The sequence below is a fragment of the Oncorhynchus clarkii genome, chromosome 21 (genome assembly GCF_045791955.1).
Source record: "Oncorhynchus clarkii lewisi isolate Uvic-CL-2024 chromosome 21, UVic_Ocla_1.0, whole genome shotgun sequence".
Lineage (NCBI taxonomy): Eukaryota > Metazoa > Chordata > Actinopteri > Salmoniformes > Salmonidae > Oncorhynchus > Oncorhynchus clarkii.
In genome coordinates, this window is record NC_092167.1 from 48,442,775 (window position 1) to 48,458,957 (window position 16,183).

General features: G+C 43.4%; 1 protein-coding gene across 2 annotated transcripts in view; it reads right to left on the reverse strand.

The window, feature by feature from the left end:
- Positions 1 to 13,276: 13,276 nt before the first annotated feature.
- The window catches only part of LOC139379112 (RNA-binding protein with multiple splicing-like), a 66,206-nt gene continuing 63,299 nt past the window's right edge, over positions 13,277 to 16,183 (reverse strand). Inside the window, exon 9 of one of the 2 annotated variants that reach the window (XM_071121938.1) lies at positions 13,277 to 15,558. The gene's annotated coding sequence lies outside the window, so the exon portion shown is untranslated. The remainder of the gene's footprint in view (positions 15,559 to 16,183) is intronic. The other variant, XM_071121939.1, reaches the window with a different exon arrangement.

A 16,183-nucleotide genomic window follows, 5' to 3' on the forward strand; every position in this document is an offset into this window, starting at 1 on the left:
GATAGATCTCAATGTGGATGAATGCAGGTATCTTCTTAAGTCTACCTTAATATGTGTGACTTGGATAGACTAGGCTGTTGTACCAGACATGAAGCAGAACACAATACTATACTAAAAAAAGTATATAAACGTAACATGCTGAATTAAAAGATCCCAGAAATGTTCCATATGCACAAAAACGTATTTCTTTCAAATTTTGTAGACAAAGTTGTTTACATCCCTGTCAGTGAACATTTCTCCTTCGCCAAGATAATCCATCCACCTGCCATATCAAGAAGCTGATTATACAGCATGATAATTACACAGCTGCACCTTGTGCTGGGGACAATAAAATGGCACTCTAAAATGTGCTGTGTTGTCACACAACCCAAAGCCACAGATGCCTCAAGTTTTGAGGGAACGTGCAATTGGCATGCTGACTGCAGGAATGTCCAACAGAGCTGTTGCCAGAGAAATTAATGTTAATTTTCTTACCATAAGCTGCCTCCAATGTCCTTTTAGAGAATTTGGCAGTAAGCCTCATAACAGAAGACCACGTGTAACAACACCAGCTCAGGACCTCCACATCCAGCTTCTTCCCCCTCGGGATCATCTGAGACAAGCCACCAGGACAGCTGATGAAACTGTGGTTTTGCACAACCAAAGAATTTCTGCACAAACTGTCAGAAACCGTCCCAGGGAAGCTCCTCTGCGTTCTTGTCGTCCTCACCAGGGTCTTGCCCTGACTGCAGTTCAGCGTTGTAACCGACTTCAGTGGGGAAATGCTCACCTTCGATGGCCACTGGCACGCTGAAGAAGTGTGCTCTTCACTGATGAATCCCGGTTTCAACTGTACCGGGCGCATGGCAGACAGCGTGTATGGCATTGTGTGGGTGAGCGGTTTGTTGATGTCAACGTTGTGAACAGAGAGCCCCATGGTGGCAGTGGGGTTATGGTATGGGCAGGCATAAGATACGATCATTGAACAATTTCATTTTATCGATAGCAATTTGAATGTACGAATGACGAGATCCTGAGGCCCATTGTCGAAAAAATGCCATCATGTTTCAGAATGATAATGCACTGCCCCATGTCACAAGGATCTGTACACAATTCCTGGAGGCAGAAAATGTCCCAGTTCTTCCATGTCACCCATTGAGCATGTTTGGGATGCTCTGGATCGATGTGTACGACAGCGTGTTCCAGTTCCCGCCAATATCCAGCAACTTCGCACAGCCATTGAAGAGGAGTGGGACAACGTTCCACAGGCCGCAATCAACAGCCTGATTAATGTGTCGCGTGAGTCGCGCTGCACGAGGCAAATGGTGGTCACAGCAGATACTGACTGCTTTTCTGATCCAGGCCCCTACCTTTTTGTTTAAGGCATCTCTGACCAACAGATGCATATCTGTATTCCCAGTCATCTGAAACACATAGATTAGGGCCTAATGAATTTATTTTGATTGACTGGTTCACTTATATGAACTGTAACTCAGTAAAATCTTGGAAATTGGAGGATGTCCCGTTTTGAAAACTCAGACCTAAACTTTGTTATTTTGTGATTCTTTTGGCGTTTATCTATTTTCATGAAACGTGTTCTTACAACCGACAAGAACTTTCGTACATCAGATCGGCAGACCCCAATTCCGCCTTCAACTTCGAATCGTCTGCCCAGGGCTCTTTCTGTAATTCAGACCCAAATTTTCGTGGGGATGCAAGAGGAATCGCTGGTGTTACAGAAGCAGTAGAAGGGGAACTGAGCTGATGAGCTGGTGAGATTATTAAGGCAAAGGGAAACCGGGCCAACTCTTCCCTCCATTCTATTGGCCAATGTAATATAACAAGATGGATGACCGCCGATCGCTGATTTGCTAGCAACAAGACTCTTGTAATTGCAATATTCTCTGGTTTTCTGAAACATGTATTTCGACCAAGATACACCCCCCCCCCCCCCCCCCCCCCCCCCCGGCTATCCAACTCAATGGATTCTCCATTCACCGAGCAGACAGGACAGTAGAGTCAAGGAAATCGACTCTACTTTTCCTTTTAGTCTACTGTCCTGTCTGCTTGTCCATTTAATGGTGTGCTGACTTCAGGCTCGACCCATTATTCACCCATGTTCGTATACCTGATGGTCAAATGTTGACCCTTCAGCTGTTATGGTGACTGTTGCATATATTCCATCTCAGGAGAAGAAATAGAACAAGATGGCACTTAACAAACTCTGATTGGGGGTCCCGTAATGCGGCGCACAATAGGCCAAGCGTTGTCCGGGTTTGGCCGGGGTAGGCCGTAATTGTAAATAATAATTTGTTCTTAACTGACTTGCCTAGCTAAATAAAGGATAAATATATATATATATATTTACATATTTTTTAAATGTAAACTCTACGAGGTTATAACCAAGCAGGAAAACGTAGATCTGGAGGCTGCCTTTCTTGTCGCCGGCAATTTTAATTTTGCGTCACTACGACACGTGATGCTCAACTTCCATCAACACGTTTCCTTCACCACTAGTGGCGATAAAGTCCTAGACCACTGTTACTCTACCCACAAGCAAGCATACAAACACGCCCCCATCCACATCAACGGGGCTGCAGTGGAGCAGCATCCGGGACCTCTATATCAGGAAGGAAGGACCTGAAAACTGTTAAAGACTCTAGCCACCCAAGCCATAGACTGTTCTTTCTGCTTCCACATAGGCTCCTGAGAAGCTTCTATCCCCAAGCCATAAGACTGCTAAATAGCTAACAGAATGGCTCCACAGACTTTCTGAGTTGACCCTTGTATTTTATTTACATTTTTGAACTCTATGTCTCTATGCATACTCACAGGACTCTACCCACTCACAAGACTCTACCCACTGACAGGACTCTACACACTCACAAGACTCTACATACTCACAGGACTCTACACACTCACAGGACTCTACATACTCACAGGACTCTACACACTCAGAGGACTCTACACACTCACAGGACTCTACATAGTCACAGGACTCTACACACTGACAGGACTCTACCCACTGACAGGACTCTACATACTCACAGGACTCTACCCACTGACAGGACTCTACACACTCACAGGACTCTACATACTCACAGGACTCTACATAGTCACAGGACTCTACACACTGACAGGACTCTACCCACTGACAGGACTCTATATACTCACAGGACTCTACATACTCACACGACTCTACCCACTGACAGGACTCTACACACTCACAAGACTCTACCCACTGACAGGACTCTACCCACTCACAAGACTCTACCCACTGACAGGACTCTACACACTCACAAGACTCTACCCACTCACAGGACTCTACACACTCACAGGACTCTACATACTCACACACGCTGACACTCCAACACACACATAACATGCACACACATTTATACTGACTAACCCTACTGACTAACTAACCCTAACCCACACACATTCTTAATTAACATACAATCCTAATTTAAGTCCCTGGTACTCTGTTTATCTCATATCCTGATGACTAGTCACCTTACCCCTATACATATCTACCTCCAACACTCCAGTATCCCTGCACATAGTAAATATGGTACTGAAACTAACCCTGTGTATGGCCTCTTACTTTCTCATGTTCTTCTTACTTACTATTTTTATTTATTGTGTGTTTTTGTTCTACATTATACTATTTTTAGAACTACATTGATATTGATTACTGTACTGTTGGCGTTTGGAGCTGGGAAGAAAGGTATTTCACTGTACTTTACTGCACGGGACATTAATTCATGACACTTCAGAAAGAAGAGAGGAGTGACAAGATTCCTCAGTGTTTTGGTTGCTATGAGACGGAGGGCGTAGGGTTCTCCCCTTGGGAAAAGTGTATCTTGTGGAGAGGAGAAGAGAGGAGAGAGACAGAAGAAAGAATCGGCCCAAATTCACTGAGTCACTTTCAAATCAGACTCCCCCCCTCCCCACCTCGTTTGAATTTGGTGTGATCATGATGGACAGTGGACACAGAGACCGATCAGGGAGTGTCGAGCAGGAAATGTGGCCTGACGCATTACTCACGATTTGGTCAGTAACTGGGCAGTACCATGACAGGCATTTGAAGATGGCAGCACGAAGGACTTGTCAGTGACGAGGAAGGGGGTGTACCCAGAGAGATGAGGGAAAAATGAATCCTTCGGGTTGCGTTGCTGTGTTTGTGTTTCGTTCAAAATGGTGAAATGGTCATCATTTATGTACATTTCAAGAGCATGTCAGCCCTTATAACGATGACGATGACGATGAGTTAATCAATCATGAGGTTCTATTGTTTACAGGTTATATTCTGACTTCTACTCTCCAGTTCAACAAGCCATAATCACTATAGGCTATGGAGTGTCAGGGCCCAAACTAAGCAACACAACCCACTATAGGCTATGGAGTATCAGGGCCCAAACTAAGCAACACAACCCGATACCCACTGGGCACAGACATCAATTCAACGTCTATTCCATGTTGGTTCCACGTCATTTGGAAACGACATTGATTCAACCAGTGTGTCCTCAGTGGGTATAGGCTATGGAGTGTCAGGGCCCAAACTAAGCAACACAACCCACTATAGGTGTTGGAGGGCCAGTAGGAGGCAGTCTTTCCTCTGGTCTAAAAAATTATCCCAATGCCCCAGGGCAGTGATTGGGGACACTGCCCTGTGTAGGGTGCCGTCTTTCGGAAGGGGACGTTAAAAACGGGTGTCCTGACTCTCTGAGGTCATTAAAGATCCCATGGCACTTATCGTAAGAGTAAAGGTGTTAACCCCGGTGTCCTGGCTAAATTCCCAAATCTGGCCCTCAAACCCGTCACGGCCACCTAATAATCTCATTCATCCCTCTCCTCTCCCCCTGTAACTATTCCCCAGGTCGTTGCTGTAAATGAGAACGTGTTGTCAGTCAACTGACCCGGTAAAATAACGGATAAATAAATAGGAGTAGGGATATCAACGCACCAGTGGTGACGCTGTAATCCACGAGGAGCTGTAAGATTTATAATCCAATTTTAGTTTTGAACAAACACTACAATTCTTCTTGAGTGGCCCCAGTCATATATAGTTAAATCTCAAACAAAGACATGTTATTTAAGACTGGGCTGCAGCTGCAGAGGGCGGAAACCATAGGTATGCGTGAAAAGTGACAGCAACACCTCTTAAATGCACTTGTCAAAAGGATTAACGCCATTACAATGTGACGCCTGCACTGGGCTAGGTGAACTAGGGTACACCTCCCCCCCTCCCCATTTTACACCCACCATGTCACACCCATCCCCCTACAATGCTCTGCAGCAGAAGGCCCTGGAGCATAGACAGTGTGTGTGCGTGTGTGTGTGTGTGTGTGTGTGTGTGTGTGTGTGTGTGTGTGTGTGTGTGTGTGTGTGTGTGTGTGTGTGTGTGTGTTTTATTTTAACTATCCTTACTAAACGTCCTCACAAGGACAGTAAAACAAGGAAAATTCAGACAAGTGGGGAGGTTAGGTTTAGAGTTAGGTTTACAATTAGAGTTGGTGCTAGAATTAAGTTTAGGGTTAGGAGTTAAGGTTAGGGGTTAAGGTTAGGCATAGGGTTGTGTTGAGGTTAAGGTTAGGGTTAGGGTAAGGGTTAGGTGTTGGGTTAGGGGTTAGAGTCAGGGGTTGAGGTTAGGCATAGGGTTGTGTTGAGGTTAAGGTTAGGGTTAGGGTAAGGGTTAGGTGTTGGGTTAGGGGTTAGAGTCAGGGGTTAAGGTTAGGCATAGGGTTGTGTTGAGGTTAAGGTTAGGGTTAGGGTAAGGGTTAGGTGTTGGGTTAGGGGTTAGAGTCAGGGGTTGAGGTTAGGCATAGGGTTGTGGTGAGGTTAAGGTTAGGGTTAGGGTAAGGGTTAGGTTTTGGGTTAGGGGTTAGGGTCAGGGGTTAAGGTTAGGCATAGGGTTGTGTTGAGGTTAAGGTTAGGGTTAGGGTAAGGGTTAGGTGTTGGGTTAGGGGTTAGGGTCAGGGGTTGAGGTTAGGCATAGGGTTGTGGTGAGGTTAAGGTTAGGGTTAGAGTAAGTGTTAGGTTTTGGGTTAGGGGTTAGGGTCAGGGGTTAAGGTTAGGCATAGGGTTGTGGTGAGGTTAAGGTTAGGGTTAGGGTGAGATTTAGAGTTAGGGGTTTGGGAAAATATGATTCTGGAAGGGAATCAATTATTTGGTCCCCACAAGGATAGCAATACAAAACTGTGTGTCTGCGTGTGTGACACATGATTGCATGATGTACTGTACAGAATGTAAGCCTCTTACAGAATGATGATAGTGACATGTGAAGAGAGAGGGAAGAAACAAGATAGAGAAAGAAAGACTTAATTGGCTATGCCCCCTCCCCACTCCCTTGACTACCTAACCCTTGGGACAGGGAGGCTATTCTTATAGAGGGCAGAGAGAGGCCTCCATCTGCCTTGGTGTCCCCATGACTATAGACTGCACCGTGCCCTGGAGTATACCTGAAGATATGGGGGAGGTGTCAGGCAAAGTAGTGTGGGAGGAGTAGGGAATTGAGTTTCATCCAATAAGACTAGCACCTTTTTTTTTTACAGGGTGTCTGGATACCTCATAAATTTAGTTTTTTTTAAAGGAGCAACCACTGGGTTATCTAATATAAACCTGGTTAGTTCTGCCAAGAAAAACAATCAACTGGGGAAACTTTAAGAAACGATTCCCTTTACTTGTCTCGTCATTACTCATAGGTGAAATTGAAAATGTGACCATAGTTATGTTGGGAAGTGCTTCTAGATTTGTGATAATGAGGAGGGTGAGAGGTTGAGGAAATTCACTGCATCAAATGCTCCTAGTTATTCTGACACCTCATTCTGGGAGGATAGAGACATAGTCTTCAGGAGCTGGATTGTTTTTTATTAACCTTTATTTAACAAGGCAAGTCAGTTAAGAACAAATTCTTATTTTCAATGACGGCCTAGGAACAGTGGGTTAGCTGCCTTGTTCAGGGGCAGAACGACAGATTTTTACCTTGTCAGCTCGGGGGTTCCATTCACCAACCTTTTGGTTGCTGGCCCAACACTCTAACCACTAGGCTACCTGCCGCCCCTACACTCTAACCACTAGGCTACCTGCCGCCCCTACACTCTAACCACTAGGCTACCTGCCGCCCCTACACTCTAACCACCAGCCTACCCTGCCGTCCCTACACTCTAACCACTAGGCTACCTGCCGCCCCTACACTCTAACCACCAGCCTACCCTGCCGTCCCTACACTCTAACCACTAGGCTACCTGCCGCCCCTACACTCTAACCACTAGGCTACCTGCCGCCCCTACACTCTAACCACTAGGCTACCTGCCGCCCCTACACTCTAACCACTAGGCTACCTGCCGCCCCTACACTCTAACCACCAGCCTACCCTGCCGTCCCTACACTCTAACCACTAGGCTACCTGCCGCCCCTACACTCTAACCACTAGGCTACCTGCCGCCCCTACACTCTAACCACTAGGCTACCTGCCGCCCCTACACTCTAACCACTAGGCTACCTGCCGCCCCTACACTCTAACCACTAGGCTACCTGCCGCCCCTACACTCTAACCACTAGGCTACCTGCCGCCCCTACACTCTAACCACTAGGCTACCTGCCGCCCCTACGCTCTAACCACTAGGCTACCTGCCGCCCCTACACTCTAACCACTAGGCTACCTGCCGCCCCTACACTCTAACCACTAGGCTACCTGCCGCCCCTACGCTCTAACCACTAGGCTACCTGCCGCCCCTCCGCTCTAACCACTAGGCTACCTGCCGCCCCTACACTCTAACCACTAGGCTACCTGCCGCCCCTACGCTCTAACCACTAGGCTACCTGCCGCCCCTACGCTATAACCACTAGGCTACCTGCCGCCCCTACGCTCTAACCACTAGGCTACCTGCCGCCCCTACGCTCTAACCACTAGGCTACCTGCCGCCCCTACGCTCTAACCACTAGGCTACCTGCCACCCAAGGGGTAAAGGGGAATGACGGTCCCACTTCTCTGAGCTAGGTGTAGAAGTTGCCCCCTAACCATAGTTCCAGGGTCAGATTTGTTTTATTGTCCTAATGCAGTGGTTCCCAAACTTTTTATAGTCCCGTACCCCTTCAAACATTCAACCTCACGCTGCATACCCCCTCTAGCACCAGGGTCAGCTGCACCCCCTCTAGCACCAGGTTCAGCGCACTCTCAAATGTTGTTTTTTGCCATCATTGTAAGCCTGCCACACACACACACTATACAATATATTTATTAAACATAAGAATGAGTGTGAGTTTTTGTCACAACCTGTGGGAAGTGACAAAGAGCTCTTATAGGACCAGGGAACAAATAATAATCAATAATTTTGCTCTTTATTTAGCCGTCTTACATATAAAACCTTATCTGTTCATCAAAAAGTGTGAATAATTCACCACAGGTTAATGAGAAGGGTGTGGCTGGACGGATGCACATAACTCTGCAATGTTGGGTTGTATTGGAGAGCGTCTTAAATCATTTTCCACACACAGTCTGTGCCTGTATTTAGTTTTCATGCTAGTGAGGGCCGGGAATCCACTGTGGTGCAAAGGGCATCATTGTCTTAACAGCGCGTTTTGCCAAGGCAGGATACTCTGAGCGCAGCCCAATCCAGACATCTGGCAGTGGCTTCTGATTACATTCAATTTTCACAGAACCGTTTGTTGCAATTTCGATGAGGCTCTCTTGTTCATATATCGGTAAGTGGACTGGAGGCAGGGCATGAAAGGGATAATGAATCCAGTTGTGTGTGTCATCCGTTTCGGGAAAGTACCTGCGTAATTGCGCACCCCAACTCACTCAGGTGCTTTGTTTCATGTTTGGCATTGTCTGTTAGCTTGAGTTCATTTGCACACAAAAAATCATACAACAGAAAGACCTGTGTATCGTCCTTGTTAATGCAGACAGAAAAGAGTACCAACTTCTAAAGCATAGCCTCAATTTTGTGCAGCACATTGAATATAGTTGCAGAGAGTCCCTGTAATCTTAGATTCAGATCAATCAGTTGAGAAAAAACATCACTCATATAGGCCAGTCGTGTGAGAAACTCATCATCATGCAAGCGGTCAGACAAGTGAAAATTATGGTCAGTAAAGAAGCTCGTCTCTCCATTTTAAAAAAACGTGTTAATACTTTGCCCCTTGATAACCAGCCCACCTCAGTATGTTGTAAAAGTGTTACATGGTCGCTGCCCACATCATTGCATAATGCAGAAAATACACAAGAGTTCAGGGGTCTTGCTTTAACAAAGTTAACCATTTTCACTGTATTGTCCAAAACTTATTTCAAGCTGTCAGGCATTCCTTTGGCAGCAAGAGCCTCTCGGTGGATGCTGCAGTGTACCCAAGTGGCGTCGAGAGCAACTGCTTGCACGCATGTTACCATTCCACTATGTCTCCCTCTCATGGCTTTTGCCCCATCAGTACAGATACCAACACATCTTGACCACCAAAGTCCATTTGATGTCACAAAGCTGTCCAGCACTTAAAAATTATCCTCTCATGTTGTCCTGGTTTCCAGTGGTTTGCAGAAGAGGATGTCTTCCTCAATTGACCCCCCATATACCAGGAGCTTTGCCAGGCCCGCCACATCTGTTGACTCATCCAGTTGTAACGCATATAATTCATTGGCAAGTATGCCAAGCAGTAATTGTTTCAAAACATCTCCTGCCATGTCACTGATGCGTCGTGAAACAATGTTGTTTGATTAAGGCATTGTCTGTAGTTTTTTGGGGCCTTTTCCCTCAGCATTGTTCCAGCTATATCCGCAGCAGCAGGGAGAATGAAGTCCTCCACAATAGTATGGGGCTTGCCTGTCCTAGTCACTCGGTAGCTCACCATATAAGACGCTTCTAGCACCTTCTTATTAATGATATCTGTTGCTTTTATACATGTCTTACTACTCGAAAGTCATCTTTATTCTCGCTCAAAAAACTCCCGTGGTTTATTTTTCAAAATGTCCTGTTTTGTTTCTAAATGTCTGAGCAAGAGTGAAGGTTTCCCTAGAGAGAGTAACGGTTAATGTGATTGGATGAGTAACGGTTAATGTGATTGGATGTTAATTATTTGACTGGGCTACCTGTATTTGACATTGTGTTGTTATTTCGCTGAACACTAGATGGTTTAATTTTATGGTAGTGAAACGAGGTTACTCAAGCGAGAGAAAATTAATGTATTGCCCCGGTGGAAAATATAAATGTATTGCCCCGGTGGAAAATATAAATGTATTGCCCCGGTGGAAAATATAAATGTATTGCCCCGGTGGAAAATATAAATGTATTGCCCCGGTGGAAAATATGAATGTATTGCCCCGGTGGAAAATATAAATGTATTGCCCCGGTGGAAAATATAAATGTATTGCCCCCGGTGGAAAATATAAATGTATTGCCCCGGTGGAAAATATAAATGTATTGCCCCGGTGGAAAATATAAATGTATTGCCCCTGTGGAAAATATAAATGTATTGCCCCGGTGGAAAATATGAATGTATTGCCCCGGTGGAAAATATAAATGTATTGCCCCGGTGGAAAATATAAATGTATTGCCCCGGTGGAAAATATGAATGTATTGCCCCGGTGGAAAATATAAATGTATTGCCCCGGTGGAAAATATAAATGTATTGCCCCGGTGGAAAATATAAATGTATTGCCCCGGTGGAAAATATGAATGTGTTGCCCCGGTGGAAAATATAAATGTATTGCCCCTGTGGAAAATATAAATGTATTGCCCCGGTGGAAAATATAAATGTATTGCCCCGGTGGAAAATATGAATGTGTTGCCCCGTAGGAAAATATAAATGTATTGCCCCGGTGGAAAATATAAATGTATTGCCCCGGTGGAAAATATGAATGTATAGCCCCGGTGGAAAATATAAATGTATTGCCCCGGTGGAAAATATAAATGTACTGTTTGAAAACGTGAATAAAAAAATGCATTTAAAAAAGTGAATAATTTTTGACATTTTTTAAATGTGAATCACATTTTAATTGGTTGTACCCTCGACGGCATTGCACGTACCCCTGGGGTGTGCCCTAATGGTTAGGGTTAGGATTTGGGGGTTGGGGAATCTGATCCTAGATCTGTGGATATGGGCAACTTCTATAGTATCAAGAATGATCATGGAAAAGACTAGAACCATTAACACATTCACAATCAAATCAAATCAAATTGTATTTGTCACATGCACCGAATACAACCTTACAGCTTACTTACAGTACAAGTCCTTAACCAACAATGCAGTTTTAAGAAAAATACCTAATCATTTTTTAATTTTTTAAAAATTGACCATGTTTGCATGTCACTCAACAGAAAAAAAAGCAAGGCAACAACAATGGCAACATCAATCTTTAATGGCTGATGCCCCGAACATCTTCATTTACATCTTCATTTTCATAACTTTTCTTATCTTTTTTTTGGTTTTAACAATAAAAATTTCAAACAACCCCTGCAATTCACTGAAATAGGTATTCTCCTCACATTGGCAAAACGTGAATATCAACAGTATGCATTGAACAACCCCCCCCCCCCCCCCCCCCCCCTCCCCCCCGCAAAAAAAAAAATTCAGAAACATGCACATAACACCCATTTAGTCCTATAGTAGCTTTAGGACATCAAACAAAATAATTCCATTCTACTGAATGATTATTTCAACTCACATAACAGTTGCGTCTTGAAAGGTGACACTGGGTGAAAATATGTACTTTCCTTTCACATATTCTCACTCTGATTTACAGTTGATCATCCCAATGGGTAAAATGTGGCACGCAACGTTACAGTGAAGACATTTTCTGGTTTTAAACTGTTTTCCTGGTTGTAGACGTCACACAACCAGATCACAACCAAGTAGAGACACGATGATATCATCATATTTTAGTTGTTATCTGGTCAGATAACCAGAAAACAGCCAGTTTAAGATAGGTCTTTTTTTTTTAGGTCGCTAACAAAATATTGTGTAAAAAAAAAATAATTTAACTCAGTTTACAACGTGAATTGACTTCACAATAACGCTATTACAGCCATTTCCCAAGATCTATCTGGGTATAACGATATGTGTGATAACGGAGTACAATCATTAAATCAAGGAGAAAATATGGTTCTAAAACATTTGCCAGATACATTCTGGCAAACTGGTTCCAAATAGCGTTATTGTCAATTCACGTTGTAAACTGGTAAAAGGATTCTTTTTTTTAAACAATATTTTAAAGTGGTGAGAGCGGGATGGGTAATATTTCATTTAAAAAAGGATTTAATATTTTGAGATTAATATTCCATGGGACTCACTATATCACATCACATCCACTAAAACACTTACAAACTCATGATTTTAACATGACTAGTAAAGTTCAATCAATCAGCCAATCCATTTTAGGCACTCACAGTGACTCTTATGAACTGGAAGGTTAATTGGGTCTGTGTTAAATGGGATATTACTTCATGGGACGCATTCACGATGCTCACATCGGCGTTTCATTTGTAAATGCCTTATAGATTTTCCCGCCAACATCCATATTAGACACATTTTTTTATTATTATTACACTCTTGGTTCAGTGTGAGATCCTTGACTAATTTATTGGACATAACATGAAAATACAAGACTGCATATTTTTAGTTTTGAGATTACAGTACAAGAACAACCAGAACGAAGGCTTTAACCCCTAAAGCTTCACAGAATGAACAGAGCTTCGTATAGCCAACTACATTGCAGTCTTTAACCAAGAACTCGGCAAACAGGAAACGTCATTTTTTTATTCCAATCATCCACCTAAGTCATGGATGGACAACTTTGATAAGGGTGGGGGCCACACAAAAAATTGCCCCTCATTTTGTCATGGGCTGGAGAGGAAAATTAGCTCACTTCCTGCAATTCTACATATTTTGCAATAAGGTGGAGAGAAATGTTTGCAGTTTTTAGCATGATATCTGAGTGAGACTGACTAACAAAAGAAATGCCCCCCCCCCCCCCCCCCCGGCAGTAATTCGATCATGATGGAAAGTTTAGAGGGCGGAGGGACGATCCAAGGGCCCATCCCTGATTTAAGTAAAAAATACTGAAACTTGACAAAACCAGAGGTTGAATCTTCACTTAATTAGACACAGAAACATTTGAAAAGCTTTTTCTTTTCAGGATGCTAGGATGCTATTTTGAGTGACAACGAGAGGCATGCAGGAAAAACATTTTTTTGCACACTTCATGAAAATCAGAGGATATGAGCATTACATAGCTGTTGAGATGGAATAATTCCACTATCCTAGTTCTCTACGTTACAAAAACACGCCTTTGGTCAGTGTTGTTTGTATTGTCCTGGTTTACGTTTAATATGCTGGAACAATCTTACTACAGGATGAAACCGTTTTTTCAATAGAGAGTCCCAATAGAAGCCTATTTTCAATCCAGGAGTAGGTTGAATCTGGAAGTCTCCCATAAAGCCCAAGACATACCCGAGGCAATACAAGAACTACACATAGCTATGCTAAAATGTTGATCCTAGCTAGTGTTGTCCCGTAATTACAAACGCAACGCAAGTACGCAGGACGGACAAATTCCGTTCCTGCATTGCATACGTAAGACAAACATTTGTCTTAAGGGTGACTAGATACTGTACTCTTGTAGATTTTAATGTTGGCATGGTTCCCGAAATTGCTTATCTTGGATGATAAACTGGGTGGTTCGAGCGCTGAAAGCTAACAGGCTGAAAGCCAGACTGTATACCACAGGTATGAAAAAACATGGATTTTTACATGTTTCTAGCCAGTTTTATCGCAATAAAGCAACTTGGGGGTATATTGCAAAGATATACCACGGCTAAGGGCTGTATATCCAGGCACTCCGCATAATGGCCCTATACCACACCCCCTCAGGTCTTATTGCTTAATTATAGCCTGGTATCAATTTACCGTGAACAATTGGCTGCTATTTGGTGTAGAACGGGTGTGCTCAACTCCATAGCCCAATTCTCTCAGGGGTTGGAGTTGAGCAGCCAATTGTTGCAGTACAATACTATGTACATTTTGTATGATGACAAGTAGGAACTAACAAGTTTGGCATTATATTAGTGTCTCCACTTATAAAAAGGCTTAAGGATTAACACAAAGCTACACGACCAATCAGAATCGTTACTATACGAAGATAAGCGCACGCCTGCGAGCTGATGCGACTGCTTTAGTGTGGCAGAGCAATCGACCATTACACGGTGGACTGGCACTCACACGAGGAGTAAGAAAGACCGAGGATCTCAAACGTTATTACTCACACACTTGATTACACAGAAAACAAATCAGAACATTTTCAAACATTTGGATTGATTACAAAAATACGTTTTGGTTTAACTTTAAAATATCTAAAGATTTACAGCATTTCCATTTTTTTGGGGGGGGGGGGGGGGGGGGGGGCTAAGCTTCAACATGTAGTAATAATCAATAATAATTAATATAATAATAATAAGGAAAGGTAGTACAGAAAGGTAATAATCAATAATAATATAATCTGGTAACATTTTGGTCATCCTCTTTTACATAAGACTTTCAAAAATGCCTGCATAGGCCTTGCACTCACAGGTATAAATTCAGAAACACTTCATCCCAACTGATATGGCCAAATTTTCCACTCTTGAATGTATTTTAAAGTAATACACACGTGTATGGGCTCATATCAATTTAAAAAAAGGTTTGATGAATGTCAATTATGTTTTTTTGTGTGTGGTTATGTTCCAATAAGAACACTAGCATACATATATTACAGTTGAAAAGTTTGGGGTCACTTAGAAACATCTGATTTTTAATGGAATATCTACATAGGTGTACAGAGGCCCACTATCAGCAATCATCACTCCTGTGTTCCAATGGCACGTTGTGTTAGCTAATCCACGTTGTGTTAGCTAAATCCACGTTGTGATAGCTAAATCCACGTTGTGTTAGCTCATCCACGTTGTGTTAGCTAAATCCACGTTGTGTTAGCTAATCCACGTTGTGTTAGCTAATCCACGTTGTGTTAGCTAAATCTACGTTGTGTTAGCTAAATCCACGTTGTGATAGCTAATCCACGTTGTGTTAGCTAATCCACGTTGTGTTAGCTAATCCACGTTGTGTTAGCTAATCCACGTTGTGTTAGCTAATCCACGTTGTGTTAGCTAAATCCACGTTGTGATAGCTAAATCCACGTTGTGTTAGCTAAATCCACGTTGTGTTAGCTGGAATCAGCCGTGTCCAGCTACAATAGTCATTTACAACATGAACAATATCTACACTGTATTGCTGATCAATTTGATGTTATTTTAATGGATCAAAGAAAAAAGTGCTTTTCTTTCAAAAACAAGGACATTTCTAAGTGACGCCAAACTTTTGAACGGTAGTGTGTGTGCTAGCAGGGATATTGGAACATAGTCTGTATGTTAGACTATGTCATTCTCATAAGGCATCATAAGGTCTTATGTATTGGACTGGAACCAAAGTGTCATCAGTAATTCTTGAGTATGTAACAGTATAAAAAGGGGGGTTGCAGGGTGGGAGGGGGGGGGGGGCGATGTGTGATGGCGGCTTGGGTCTGGAATGTCCTGAGGCCCGTGAGGTTGTTGTTGCCTGATAGATCCAGAGAGAGAAAGGTTGGAGGGGGAGAGGCAGAGAAGAGAGAGAGAGAGAGGGAGAAAGAGAGTGGCAGAGAGATAAAGAGAGAGAGAGAGATAGATAGATAGAGAGAGAGAGAGAGAGAGCGAAAGAGAGAGATAGGGAGAGAGATAGAGAGAGATGTAGGGAGAGATAGAGAGAGATAGAGAGAGATATAGGGAGAGATAGAGAGAGATTGAGAGAGATATAGGGAGAGATAGAGAGAGATTGAGAGAGAGAGAGAGAGAGATAGGGAGAGATAGAGAGAGATTTTAAGGATAAGTTACCATGGTCACAGCACCTAAGCGCACACACACACACACACACACACTCACGCGCACGCACACGCACACGCACACACACACACACACACACACACTCGCACTCGCACGCGCACGCACACACACACACACACCCTCCCGTTTTCCCCACAAACATCCTGTTCGAGGTTTAAAGCAAAAATTACCCCATCTTAAGCCTTAACTGAAACACACACACAAAGGCTGACACAGTGGCAATATGGCTGCAGGCATTCAACATCATTTCTGCACAATTGTTTGGGAGTGAGATATTCTTTCTGAAAACCTCCACTTGGTTTTCG